Source organism: Pteropus alecto, unplaced genomic scaffold (assembly GCF_000325575.1).
Source record: "Pteropus alecto unplaced genomic scaffold, ASM32557v1 scaffold237, whole genome shotgun sequence".
Lineage (NCBI taxonomy): Eukaryota > Metazoa > Chordata > Mammalia > Chiroptera > Pteropodidae > Pteropus > Pteropus alecto.
In genome coordinates, this window is record NW_006440624.1 from 819164 (window position 1) to 834671 (window position 15508).

At 36.0% G+C, this 15508-nt stretch overlaps 1 protein-coding gene across 3 annotated transcripts in view; it reads left to right on the top strand.

Annotated features, from left to right (window-relative positions):
- Positions 1–15508, top strand: part of SLC4A4 (solute carrier family 4 member 4) — a 265785-nt gene that overhangs the window by 39927 nt on the left and 210350 nt on the right. The gene's annotated exons all lie outside the window — the stretch shown is intronic.

Sequence of the window (15508 nt, forward strand, 5' to 3'; positions counted from 1 at the left end):
CCACCCAAAAAAAAAAAAAAAAAGAGAACTATAAGTTTATAGGAAGTTGTAAGAGATAGTCAGAAAGGCTCCATGTACCCCTTCACCCCATTTCTCCCAATGGTTACATCTTATATAGTGATAACATAATATCAAAACCAGGAAGTTGGCTCTGATACAATGTGTATGTATAGTTCCATGTCATTTTGTTACCTCTGTGTAGATTCATGTAACCACTGCCACAAACAAGATAGGAATATTTCCATTACCACAAAGACCTTCCTAGGGCTGCTTCTTTGTGGTTACGCCCTCTCCTTTAACATCATCCTCAAACCTTGGTACCTACTAATCTGTTTTCCATGTCTGTAATTTTGTCATTTTATGAATCTTATATAAATGAATCATGTAATATGTAAACTTTTTAGATTGACTTTTTTAAAAAATCAGATTAAGATCCATCCAAGTTGTTGCAAATAGTTTCATTTGTTATTGTTGAGTAGAAATCTATGATATGAGTACACTACTGTTTAACTGTTTACCTACTTAGAAGCATTTTGGTTGTTTCCAGTTTCAGATTATTGCAAGTAAAGTTGCTATCAACAATTGCATACAGACTTTTGAATGGATATATTACTTCATTTCTCTGAGATAAATGTACAGAAGTACAATTGTTGGGCTGTATGGTAAATGTATGTTTAATTTTTTAAGAAACTGCCAAACTATTTTCCAGAGTGGTTTTGCCATTTTACTTTCCCACCAGCAATATATGAGTGATCCAGTTTCTCTGCATTCTCACCAGCATTTCATTGTGTCACTATTTTTTATTTTAGCTATTATAATAGGTGCATAGTGATAATCTCGTTCTGATCCTAACTTGTATTTTTCTAGTGGCTAGTGGTATTGAATATCTTTTCGTGTTCTTATTTTCCATCTGTATATTCTCTTTGGTGAAATGTCTATTTGTATGTTTTGCCCATTTTCTAGTAGAATTGTTTCATTTTTTTATTGTTGACTTTTAAGAGTTCTGTATATATTTATATGTTCTAGACATGTGTCCTTTGTCAGATATGTGATTTGCAAATATTTTCTTCCCAGTCTGTAGCTTTCCTTCCATTGTCTTAACAGAGTCTTTCACAGAGCAAAAGTTTTAAGTTGTGATGAAGACCAATTTATCGACTTTTTTTACTTTTATGGAGCGTACTATCTGGTTCATGTCTAAAAGCTCTTCACTAAGCCCTAGTCCTAAAGATTTTCCCCCTTGTTATCATCTAAAAATTTTAAAATTTTACATTTAGATCTATGATCTATTTTGGGTTCATTTTTGTACAAAGGTATGGGGTTCAGCTCAAGTTTTATTTTTAAAATGCATTTTTCCCTTTAAATAAAGAGATATCTATATGCAAATGTGGTAAGTCTGTATAAAATTATTATATTGTACACTTTTTATATTTAGACAATGTTCTACAGAGAAGTGTTCACTGCAAAGAAATTAAAGGGAAAAAATTAACATAAACGTGATACTTTTTTTGAGACTACTGAATGTAAATAAGTGAGAATTAGTAGATTATAGGTAGAGTCAGCATCTAGAGGAATACATCTCCTTCAGATTTTATTTCTTGGTTACCACTTGAATGTACTGTATTTGGTTTGAGTTAACTCACTATGATGTTAACTACAAAGCAGATTCTAGAGCTTGTATTTGTCACTGAAGATCCTGCAGTAGACCTGGAGTTGCAGTTCAAGGCTTTACTTAAGGTGTGTAAAGTGGGATCTGAGTCCAACTTTGTATTTAATACAATGCTTGAGGAAGAGTACACTAGACTTTGGTTCTGAGGGGGCAATATAATGTAGAAGAAAGAACACTAGGGCAGAAGTCTGGAGGCCTACAGTCTAGGGCCAGACCTGTAGTAAATGGTTCTATGACTTTCTGCAAGTGATTTTAACTGAGTCCCAGTTTTCTCCCTTGAGAAACAAGGGGCTTGGACCCTAGATTATCTCCAAAGTCTCTTTCAGATTTACATTTTATGGTGCTGTGAATTTTTTAAAAAATAAAATGGACTGTGGTGTGATCTTCATTTTCTCTTGATTAGAATTTAAAACCCTGTTATGGTAAATGATAATTGATGTTTAATAATGGATTTGTTAAATATAATGTATTATGGAAATGCTCCTTTGGTAGAAAATATATATATTATTGACATGTATCTAATGCAACAATGGGTTGATTGACAGATTCTCTTTCAAAATTATTTGAGGAATTATAATGCTCGGTTATGTATTGTGTGTCCTCCTGGGATTCACAAACCCATTAGCAATATCTAAATATTGACAATGAAAGGCAAACCTGATTTGTCTTGAACAATACTCAACATGAATGACTGAAGGCAAGGGGCATTCAAGGGGCATTATTTTCTCTCTTTTTTTCCTTTTTAATTTTCTGAATGAGATAACTGCATGATGCATATTATTTCATTCTTATGTTTCTTATCTACATGACCTCAGTTCTTACTCACTAGTACAATTTCTGAAAGAGCAACTTTTTAATCAACCCTGTAAAAAACCTTGTAAAGTTTGGTTTGGGATTTGAATAGAGAAGGAAAGGAATAATAATCTGAGTTCTTAGGGTAGGAAAAGCAGCCTTGGCTTGATAAAATTACAAGTGGGCTCTGTGGAAAGCCAGAAAATAACTGTTTGGCCAGTGCATTATAGTGTGTGGAAGGCAGACAGGTGGCTGCATTAGGAAAAAGGGCAGCCTTAACACTGAATTTAACTGGACCAGAACCATATCCATTGGTATTAATGAGTGAAACACCCATGACTGGTGACCGGTTTTTTCAAAGATGCAAAGAAACGGGGACCATTACATTTAAAGCTGAGGTGTGATAATGCCAAATAGACTGGTTTGTAAATCTAATGAGCAAAATTTTGTCATGAAAATGCTGACCAAGGTCCTGTCCTGCGTTTGGAAAAGCTGTGTTGTTTTTTGTATTTTGTGATAACCTAAACCTGTTCAGCTTCTTCAGTGCAGCAACAATGACCATGGCTCTGTTGATTTGTTTTATGTTTCTGTAACATCATTATAGTCTTCGTGCCTCTGTCTTCCTCCTCCCCTGATCCTCACTTCTCTTTCATTGTCTTAGGAAGACTTTTAATAAAAACCCCATTTCCATCTTTAATCTTTGTGTGCTCTTTTATGGCAATGTCTCCTGGAATAAGAGGATGATTTAGGTACATAATTTCTGCAGTAGCTGACATGTGTGTGTGCAGTCTTGACATTTGACTTACAGAGGGAGCGTCTCTTGTCCTCAGAGTCATACAGGGCCGAACTTTTCTGCCTCAGTTTCGTTGACTGCCTTGGCCTTTGCAAGTGGGAAGCCAGCAGAATCTTGGCAGGATCAGGTGTAAAGGCCACTCTTGTCTCATACATGCAAGTCCATGGCCTTATTACGTTAATTTCTAGGGAAGGAAATGTGAGGCTGTTGGGGGAGTGGCTTTTGAGTCCACATTATTGCTATTTGATCCTCACTTTCTTTCCTTGAGATTCACAGCTGTAGATCACTCATTGATACCCATTAAGAATTTGCTATTCACAGAAATCAGATTGGGTAAGTAACTTTGATTACTGTTTTCTGCAAAATTTCCACTGGTTTTACGTACATTCCAGGTCCTAGGGAACTTCCATGCAGAGTTCAGTGTAAGCCGATCCCAGGCTGGTCCACAGTGTCATACTTTCAGACCCAAGAGAGCTTTTTATAGTCCTCTTGCAGTGGCAGATCCCTTCTCCTTTTGCTTCTTTATGCTAAATGAGGAGAGTGAACAATCATCTTAGAATTTTCTCAGTAGTCAGCTTTCACGAAGAGTCATTTTTTTTTCTTTGTCTTAACTTTGTAAAGTCTGTAAACTTCTGTTGGTAAGGGTAACCTGTGGTGATAAGGGTAATAGGAGTAATGCTAATAGTAATGTGATGTCATAGGTAAAAATAAGCAGCTATCAGTTGTATTTCCCAGAATGGCAATAAAGGGCTTGTAATTTAGACTCGGATCGTTTTAGATTTTATACTCTTTGCCAGATTCATAACTACTCCTTTAATGGTAGAAAAACAGTTTATACCTGAAGTATTTTTAGTAGAATTTGAACACAAAGGGATTTTAAGGGCCAGCTATTCTACCTCTCACCAAAGTAAAAATCCTTGCTACAGTTTTTTTTCCTGATGATCATAATTCTCGCTCCTAGGGCTTGGAAGCTCATTGCTTGCACTGTGGTTCATTCCATTTGTGGACAGTTTCAGTTGCTAAAATGCCTTTCCTTACATGGGATCAAAGGTAGCCTTTCTGTGATTTTGACCCTTTGATCTTAGTTGCGCCTTTGATAATACAATTAATCCTTTTCCCTGTTTCCACATAACAGCCCTTGAAAATAAGAAGGAATTGTAACATTTCTCAGCTTTGCTTGACTTGATGTTTTTATATTTCTTTAAAACTATATTTTATTTATCTGTCTTCTTTCAAGTCATTGCTAACAATGTCAAATAGAACAATGCATTACTTTTCCAAGCTGATCTTGGTTCATCATTCAGCTCTCTTTGTGCTTATGTCTTTCTGAACCTTTACATAGAAAGGAGAACGATGAGCCACTGTGCTTCCTGGTCTTCCAACCCTTTTGCTCCCACGAGTGCTTTTGCTTCCCATTCTTTTCTTGAATATTTCTGTATCCTTACACTCTGGGTTTTGTTTCTTGTTTCTAATTTTACATTGTCCCATAGTCACGTCTGGTTTTCTGGTGTTTCCTGCTTTAGTCACTTTGAGAAACTACCTGTCAATCTACTTCACCACTGACAGCTATCAGATTGGTGCCTTCAGGGGGGAATCTGATCAGGCCATTGTTTGGTCGCGGAGTGATATTTCTTAGACTATGCTTCCCAACAGTGTCCTGCAGCAGTGGATTGTAGATGTGCTGAAAAATTGATCTCTGTAGCTCTTAAATAGCTGGCCAGGACCTCGGTGGACTCAGGTGACCTCAGTGGACCCAGGTGTCAAGTAGCCCTCTCTATATACTTCAATGTGACATACAAATGCCATTCTGCCCCAAGGAATCATGGCGTACCACTGACTTAGTTGTGGGATTAAGTTTAGATATTTTGCTTGACTCAAGATAAGTGATGCAGTCATTTAATCAGAAAAAGAAATGAAGATTTCTTGGCAAGACACAGTCTTTGTGAACCCATTGCGGCTCCTGGCAACCTTTCGGGTTGAAAGTACTGGTGCGAGTGTAGCTGGGTGATGTTGACAGTGGGGATACCCTCTACAGGCTCACCTGGGCAGTGAGAAGGCAGATTGTCTGTATTGATTACAATCCCCTCAGTAGTTGTCTCTAACCTCAAAAGATGGGTGGTAGCATTTCATGCAAGTTCAGTGAAGGTTGGAGCTTTATGAAGCATTGGCACTTGGGAAGTATGCTGTTTTTTTAACTCCTGCTTTTATGGGTCTGGCAAAGGCAAGTGGGCAACTGTTAAGGGAAGTGAAGTCAATATCTGGAGCTCTGGAGAAACCTGACTGCTCAATAATGACTGGCTATAAAACATTTTTTTTATTATTATTCTATGAGATGTTATTGAAAAAATGTATTTAAAGGAAAAGTTAAATCTTGATTTATTTTTGAACTTTGTCTACCATGTCCATTACAAAATTTGTACTTAGATTAAAATTTTGTGGTAAGATCTACTTCTTCCTTTGGTTTTCGGTAAGCAATATTGCATAGTGACAAGTCTCAGCTGTGTTTATTTTACGATTTTTCACAACAAAACTTTGAAGCAGCAGTTCTCAAACTTGAGTGGACATTAGAGCCATTTGGAGGTCTCGCCCAAAATTTGAATTTTTCCTTACTCCCAGAGATTTTAACTAAGTCAGGGTGTTGCTAAGGAGTGTTTTATAGAAGCATGTCATGTGGACTCTTTTGCAAGTGGTCAGAAGACCAGACATTGAAAAGTATTGGATGTAAAGGACAATGCTTTTCCTACTTACCAGATGGTGGATGCTTTGTGTTATATTGTCAAAGTATCATTTGCTTTGGAGATTTATATTTTTCCTGTGGCATGTGTCTCTTCTTGTGCTGTATTGAAATACAGAAATATCCAACCAAACTGGAATTATCACCTGCACTTTTTCTAACTTTGTGCAAAGTCAGGTCGAACAATATATGTTATCTTTCTTTGGTTATGACATTAACCAAAACACTCAACTTATTAAGATGGAGAGAATAACATTACCTTACATTTGTGTACAGTTTTACCATTATCCAGTATTTTTACTGATATTGCCTGTGATGCAATTGGTCTTCATAACAATTTTCCACAATTAATATTGTTAGTTTCACTTTATGAAGTAGGAAGTTTAAGGCTGTGAGTAAATGGTAGAAGTGATACTCTGACCCATATTACTTATACTTCAAACTTAGGCAGACTTTATTATGTGCCAGGTACTATAATGTACATGCAGTTCATTCTCTCTTTGAATCTTCATAAGGACACTGTGAGATATTATTATTGTCTTTATTATTATCATGACTTTTTAAAAAAAGTTGGCTCTTGACGAGCTTACGTAATAGTAACTTCTTAAGGTCATGCCTCTAGAAAATGTTAGAACCAAGATTTGAACTAGGTTTGTCTGACACCGAAGTTCATGCTATTACTCTGAGTAGTGTGAAGGCAGATTGCCTGGATTGATTGCATGGCTCGAATTAAATGTCTCTATTCTCAGAAGGATATATTTCCAGGCAAGTTACCAGTACACATTACAGCAAGTTACCAGTATACATTATACAAAGCCATGCAGCAACTCCCTTAGAAAGATTAGAAAGTAACAAAAAGATCTAACCAGAAGGAAAGTAGATGTTCATAGTATGAAAGTTAAAACCAAATGAGAGGAAGTAAAATTGTACATTTTAAGAAAACGATAAAAATATCATTTACACTCTTCAGTCACCAGAAACAAAGGGTGGAAAGGGCTTAAGTCATGTTCTACATACATTCTGATAATGTGAGCCATTCTTCTTGAAGAAGCAAGAGAGTCGTCTTGCGTTTTATAGGCTTTTGAGTGTTGTTCAGTCTTTCATTTATGAGATCATATATCTATTACTAATACTAACTGGCATTTGACTTTTCATGCTTATGCCCTTGGCAGTGATGGTCTCTATATAGTCAATGTACAGTATAACTTTTGTGTTTTAAATCAGAAGTTTGCTTTCATCAGACAAGTCTTGTGTTGTTTTGCTAGTGTTTTTTCTCCATTGATCAAACAGTCTCATTGGTGGTATATTTATTTTGGATTTCTTTATAAAAGTTTGAAATTAAAAATTTTGGTTTTGAAAGTTTTAATTGAAATCCAATGATCACTTGTAACACAGAAGTATGAAACGAAATGTTTAAAATTTTTTTTTTTTGCTCTGAATCGTACTCTAAACTATAGGTCAAAGCAAAGTATTTTCTATTTACTAAATTTCACCAAGATTCAGGGTGAATAAATGATTTGAAACATCTTCTTTTTGGTCTCAAGTCAAGCTTCGTCATTACCTTGTATCATCTATTACTGATGGTGATGAAAATTCCCAGGATCTAACATGTTATCTTGACATCTTTTAATTCGCTATCTACCAATGTACATTTCGCAACTGTCCATATCCATCTGACTTTTAATATTTACAATTGCATATTGCTATCTTTTGGCTCCGATAATCCAGAGAACTGTGCCAGAAAGGAGCAGCGTTCAGGATGATGTCTTATTTGAACTGATTGTCTTGCCTTGTGCCTGGCTTGAAAGCCATGGATGGAAGATATGGGATACATCAGTTCAAGCCTATGTTTTCTAAATGCTTTTCCTTCAGGGAGAGTGACTGAAAATGTCAGAGGCCTTGCTTCCTGACAGAGACAGTGAGTGCATGCAGTGCTTGATGGTTTGGCTTCATAACAAGGAGTCAGAGAGCAAACGGAGGGTAGGGTCTCTAGAGGAGCTTTCAAGGGCACCTGGAGCCATCAGGTTAGTGCCCACACTAGAGACATCTTGTGTAATTATTTATCCAATTTTAAAAAAAACCTCCGTGGAAATGCTATGCAAAGCTATTCTAATTCCCTTCTTTTTCTCCTTTGTATGACAGACATCAAAATGTGTATGACCTCTGTATCTTTCAGTCACATGCAGGCTATTTCTTGACTTTTAGAGTGGCTGGTAGAGTTATATTTTCAGTTCTCAGACTTTAGGGACTTAAGCAGAGGCCTAGGTTGACCTTAGGAATGTGCATTTTTATTCCTTTGAGAGTAGCACTGAGTAAAGCAGGTGGGGGAGCCAGGATTCCAATACAGACAAGAGTAAGTAATTAAGGTAGGTAAGAAATTATTCCTTTTCCTTCCAGCAGGTGGACAAGCTAAAGAGGAAAACATGGGAAAGGAGTTAAAGCTCATTTGAAGAAGGAAAGTGTCTATAATGGAATATTTAAAAACTTTTATTGAAAGAAATTCTATCTCTTTTGATTGTGAATTGAAATGTGCATTGGATATGTAGTGTTTCTTATAGTTATAGGATTTGAGTATAGGATTAGGACATTGGCCAGTCATGACAAATACTTTATTAATTAACAACTAGTTATTGGATACCTGCTGGAACTGGAGTACCAAAATGTTCTAAATGTTTTTATATAAGAACTAAAATGTTATTAGAAAAGTAAGAGAGATTCTCTGCTTTCAAGGCATTTTATATCTAGCAGGGATAAAGATAACGTGTACATATGATGCTTGTTGAGAGCATTTGCCAAGGAACATATTAATAAGTGAAAAAAACAGTGCAAATTGTATATATTAGTATTGAGTTAAGGGAGTAGTGTTAAAAATATGGGGCAACTGAGGAAGAAGCTGAATTTTGAACTGTATAAGGAAGGAAGAGAGATATATAACTTGACAGACAGAAGTAAAGATGTCATTCTGAATGAGAAGAAAGTGTATGAGGGGACACAGCTTTGGAAATGAAAATAAGCAAGTGTTGTGGTCCAGATGGTCAAGGATAATTTGTGATGGATTCAATTACTGATTTGATGTGACGGTAGGAATATGCCATAAGTTCTTAAATACAGCAGGTCCTCAAATAACGTCATTTCATTAAATGCCATTGCATTCTAACATTGATGAAATGCTAAAGAAACTTAACTCTTGTTTATGTCAATTAGCCTATGGTAAAAGTGGTTTCGTTATGCTTCACTTAAGTTGCAGAACCTATTAATGGTGTTAAGTGAAGACTTACTATACATACAATGTGCTGAAAATGGTAGATATAATAATTGTGTAGGCAGCAATATCTATGATAGATTGGAGTGGTAGAGCTAGAGGTTGAAGGAGTGTTAGAGGGCTGTTTTGTAAACCAGATATTATATAATGAGGTTTTAATGTGTCGTGTTGGGAAAGTCTTTTAGGCTGGAAAAAAAAAAAAACAACTCAGTTTTTGAGATGTTTTGTTTTAGGTGTCAAGGGTCATATCTTGAGATGGCCGGTCAGTAAGTGAAGATGTGATCACAACGTAGAGGTCAAGCCTTAATCATTGATTTTGAATGTGCAAGGTGGATATGCAAGGTGATAGTTCAGTAACGAATGTGGTGTATGCTTCATGGTGGTGAATACTGAGCAAGAAATGCAGAAGCTGAGTTCTGAACCTTAGGAGCTGTTGCCAGCCGAAGGGGTGGAGGCAAACAAAAAGAACAGTCAGCAAATGAGACAGAGGTAGTAGAATAACACAAAGAACATCCAGGGAAACCATGCGAGGAGAGAATTTCAACAGTGCTAAGTGAAGCATAGAGGTCAAGGGATAGAAAACTTGTGAAAGGCCTCTCAGATTTGCAAAAGGAAAGGTCTTCAGAGACTTAGAGAAATGTGTTCCAGTGAAGTTTCAGTGCAAAAATGCATCAGGGATTTTTTTAGATACTCTGCATGGCAAGGGGATTCATGTTTAATAAATAAATCCCTTCTGTCATTTTTTAGGCATATATGACTGGGTAGCTGGGTCTTCAGTATTCCAAGGGAAATTGTGAGGTCACCTCAGGAAGGAATTAAGGTTAGGTTTCTCATATTATGCAAACCAATCAGGTGATATGGTGTGTTACGTGAAAGGGAAACTCTCAAAGCTGAACTTTTGGTCTGACTTCGATTCACAAGATCATATTGGCTCTGGGGAAAATCTTTGAGAAAATGTAAAACTTAGGCAATGTTTGAAAGTCTCTTCATGGGTACTGTGTATGCCAATGAGTGAACTTGAAGTATTTGTCGCAAATGTTGAGTTGTGGAAAACAAGAGACAGATTTAAATTTATAAAAATAATGAACATTAATTAACATGGAAATGGGGGCACCAAGGAAATTTTGATCAATATTGAATCAAAGCTCTACATGTAATGACCTATTATTTATGTGATGCCCAAAGAACATAACATCAGTCTAGGAGAATAAATGGAAGTGAGAGAGTCGGGTTAGATATGGTGAAAAACTCAAACTTTAGAAGTCAGCAGATACTTTTTTTTATGACTCAAAGGGAGAAATTTATAGAAAGAAAACAAACTTTTCAATTTATCTCCTGTTCAACTAATTAGTGGTAGTTTCATTAATTATAAAACTTGAAACTATAGCTATTGCATGATTTAACTTAGATGTAATTAGATAAAAATGCAGTGCTTGTCTGGTGAGTTAAATATGTGATTTTGGATTTATAATCATATCACAACAAACTAGTTGAGAAGGGATGAAGGAAAGAATGGGATTAAAATTTTCATTTTTTTTCTTAGCACATTTTTCTTTAATGTTCAGGTAGTAGTTGTCTAGAACTCACTAGAGGCTAAATACAATTTTGCTATAATTGAGGATGTAACTTTAATATTTCTACAGATTTTCATATCTATACAGCAAAACATGAATTGCTTGTGCTATTTCTCTGATATAAAATAGAGAGTTTTCCAGTGTTCTATAAAATGTAATTTAGATAGGTGAACTTGGAACTATGCTTAAACCTGGATTGCATGAGAATTTGAAAGTTGCCTGGTTATCTGTTCAGGCTGATACTTGTCTCTGATAGCGTGTTTCTTTTTGATTTCCCAGAATCTACTATACAGAATATATATTGAATTAAGCTAGTGATTTTCAAAAGGCCTAGAAACTTCAAATTTACTGACTTGAACTCTGCCTTACTACTGAAAAATATCTAAGGTGATATACAGTTATTATATAAATGAAAAGAATACAAAATAAATGATAAATAAGTGAGCAAATGAAAGGGAAGAAAAGATAGAGACTTAAATGGAGTCAAGAAAGAACAAATGTAAAACATGGAGTAGTCATGGCCCTGTGGTTTATGTGAACCTCATTGTTGTTTTTAAGTTTTCTACCAACCAGGGCATTACTTAATGTATAGAGACCATAAGCTAAAAACAAATCACTCGCTTAGGAGAAGCACAAGTAATCACCAGCACAGAACCCAGAAAGAGGAGTTTTTATAATGTGCGAATGATGCCCTTAACATTGTGACTGGAGGCCAGTCAAGTTCCTTGAGTTCTACTGGGCTGGCTCCATGAGTCCATGAGACTGCTGGTGTCACAAGAAAAGGCCCTTCTACAAAGTCAATTCAATAGTGGGTCTTCAGGGTCTACTGGATAATTCTCTTAGTTCTTATAGCGGGGTAACTATTTTTCTTTTTACCTCATATGTTTTGAACTCTCAGGGCATCCATTACAGTTCAGGACAAACCCGTGTCACTCTTAAGGTTGGGGCACTTGTATTGAAAACATTCACTGTGTGAGCTCTCCTCTCACTGCAAGCAGCAGGAAGGGTGAGCTTTCATAGCATCAGTGAAGGGTGAGGTAATTATTACACAGTTGGTTTTGGAGTATGTGATAAAGGCATTCCTAGGAGAAAGTTAGAGTCTTCAGTTCCCCAGTGACTATAATAGAGAACTAACCTTGACAAAAATTTCCAGAGAAGTTCCCTTCAAAACCAGGAGTATATTATTAGAAACTATCACAGATTCTTTCAGGAATGAGGTAGAACATTCAGAAAAATAAACAAAATAAAATAACCGTAAGGTTTATAAGAGTTTCAAGGAGAAGCAAATACTCTAGTTAGGCAAGTTTTCCTCTGTGTAGCTGTCTTGTGTTGCCTTGGAACAGAGTCCCTGACAGGTATGAGTGGCGTCTTCACTTTCAGTGGCCTGTTCTTTGTATTTCCCTTGGCACATGGTATAGGCTGCTGGAGACCTTGGTAAACTCATCACATTAGATTGTGGGTTGATGTGAGTTCATGTTTGAATGTTTTTAAAATTGTTTGAGACCTGGCTAGGGGAAGAATGTATGTCTACAACTGCCCTGAAAGAGATTGAGCATGTTTGAAATGTTTTTTTATGGCAGTGTAGTGAATAGTAATATTTCAGTGAGCTAGCAAGTATGTGTTAGAAGAGCATTCTTAAACATGATGAATCAGAGATTGATTAACTGTAGTGTAGGCAAGACATCTGGAAACTGCCTGCGAGGGGTTTTGCCCTTAATTACAGAAGATACGCATGCCACTGATTTAAAGACTGAAGACAGGGATTATTACCCCTTACCAAACTGATTTCTATGTCATTGTTTGTTTTCTTTTAATTTAAACTTTAGGACTTGCCGCTTTAAAAGTAGGTGGTTTTCTTTATCCAGTGATATGTAAAGAACGAATGGTTTCCATCATTGTTACAAATATTATATTTAGAGTTATATTTAATTTAAAACATGACAAGTCAGTAGTTAAAAAGATATAGTTTTGTTTTTTCTCTGCCAGAAATTCAACCTTGTTCCATATAACAGATTCTTTAAAACCCATTGCTTTTCTAAGACTACCTTTCTATAATTTGGAGCATTTATGTACACTAAAGTTATAAAGCATGCTTATTTAGACCTTAATTTTGTAGGTATATATGGCTGGGAGGAAATAACAATTCCAGCAATAGAACAGAGCTCATTTCTGTAGGGAGAGATAAATGGAGACAAAGAACTAAAGTTGAGAAACATCCTCATTGTAGATGTTGATTTGAGCCAGCAATTGTACTTCAAAAATATTTTTCTTACTGCAAAAGAAATGTATAGGTACATGTATTAAAGAAAATATTAATAGTGATAAGCAAAAAGAAGAAAATAACAATACCTAGGATCTATAGATAGACATTAATGAGTATATCCTCCCATTTGTATATTAAACATATATTTTTGACAAAAAAAGGCATTTTACTATAAATATTATCTTCATAACCTGCTATTTTCTCCTAACAGTATTTCATGAACATCATCCTAGGTCATCATATAGGTTTATAACCCAGTATCATGTTGTATGCTTTTTTATGCTTTCTTCAGCTCTTACACTATTACGTCTGGTAATATTTTAGGCTGACTCCTTCCTGAGCCAGACTCCTCCTCATTAGAGTTTAAAATCACCTTCTTCGATCAGTAATGGACTGTGGCAAAGGGAAAAGCTCCTCTTCTGCTCCCCACACTTGCCTTTCTTTGACTCAGAGCTATGAACACTGTTGCCCTGCTTAGAGTTTGAATCACTTTCCTTCGGAGTCTAGCACATGGAAAGTGGGGACTGTCGCTCCACCCCCACACTTAGAGCTGGAGAGGGATCGTCTCCTGGTGCTGTATGGATACTGGAGCTGCAACCCTCAACATTTATGCAGCAGCTCTGGACCTGTTGCCTTTAGTTCGGAGTAACAGATCCTTTTTACACCTATGTAAGAGACTTTCAGGAGCTTTACCTTGATTTTCCGAGGAAAGGAGGCAATCATAGAACTGAATCCCTTTTCATAATTCGTCAGCAAGAAGAAAACGTTTGCAGTCTCTCCTGCCTTTTCACTTTGAGAAAAAATTGCCACTTGTTTTGAATCAAAGTGTGCTCATCCATGGCAGCACTGGCCCACCTCTCCACTGTATTATTCAGAGATTGTTTCCAGGTTTTTCATCGTCCTGTCTTGAATCAAATCTTTTACTTTTTTTTTCACTTTTTTCTTTATCTTATACAAATAAAATTTGAATGTGATTTTATTTTCATAGTTCAAACAGTATGGAGTAAAAAAGCAATAAAATATAGAATAAATAAATAATGGAGCAGAAAATCAAAGCCTTTTTTTATCCCTTTGTTCTTGAGCCCTCTTCAGGGTTATCTTTCTACTCCTTTCTCTTTCTAATAATTTCTAATATCTTGGATTTATATGCATTTAAATCCAAGATATTAGAAATTATTAGAAAGATATTAACTTGTGTTTTGCAATAAATAGAATTAGAAATTTACCTGTCATGTGTGATGATTGATGAATTGTGAGCCTAAAAATCCAATGTGTACCCTTTAGCAGCATGCAGCATTTCTATGTTATAAGAAATGTCTGGATAAATGGCAAAGCTCTAGGATCCTCGAGTTTACCTTTATTTAGAGTTAGATGTGTTTTCTGTTTCAGGGCCATTAGTTACTTTTAGGCATATTGGGCAAAATCATAATGTTTTAAGCATCAAAACACAATTTGGGGAGACTGAAATGTGATAATTTCCACTGAGTTAGATGTACTGTCTCCTTAATATTTTCCTAATTTAAAAAAGTGGCTTACTTGTATGTGTTTGGCGCACTTTGGAGTTGATAAACTCAAATAATCCTTCACTTATTACACATACTTGAAAATCTGTTTTCTCAGGTTAAAAAGGAGAAGTATTTGTCTTTGTAGATGTCATTTCATAGACATATCAGTTTGCTTTATTGGCTGGATGATAGGAAATAATGGGCAGAAAATAAGAAATTATCCTCCATTGGGTATTAGCTTGTCCTCTCATATTATCCGGATTTTAAAGTATTATTGGAAAAAAAATATGCTCTAATCTTTTATTAAAGATAAAAGACAAGCTCTTACAAAGTATAGGTTGTTTGCAAGTCTGAGAAATATTGGAAATATGTCTTGGCTCAACTAGCTGGCCACTCTTGAGAGTCAGTAATACTAAGTAGCTCAGCTTAGTTGCACTCAGTGGCAAGAGATGTTCTGAGGTTTCCCATGTGTTGGGAGGGGGCCCAAGACAAAGAAGTTTTTGTAAGACTCAGCTAGAGACTTGGCTATGGGACAGAGTCCTCGATGAATCTGCATTAACTGTGCCCTGCCCAGTGGCATGCTGCTATAGCCCCTGTGCTCTAAACCATCAGCATCATGGAATGAGTTTGCATCTCCATATAGATACCCTGGGCTTCTTCAGCTTACTGACCTCATTATTATCCCTGAACACTGGAGCTGCCCTTGTAGCATCATATGCCTTCTCTGCAAAACCACATCATTGTACATTCATTGTTAAGAACTGCTTACTCTTTGTTTTTTCATGTGTAGTTGTTTCTGTAGAAGATAACTACTTATCCTTACATTCACCTTTCTGGTTTGCTCTGTGTGTATGTATACATATGTGTATATATGTATGTACTTATAAACATATGTGTTTATAAGTATAAATATATATAT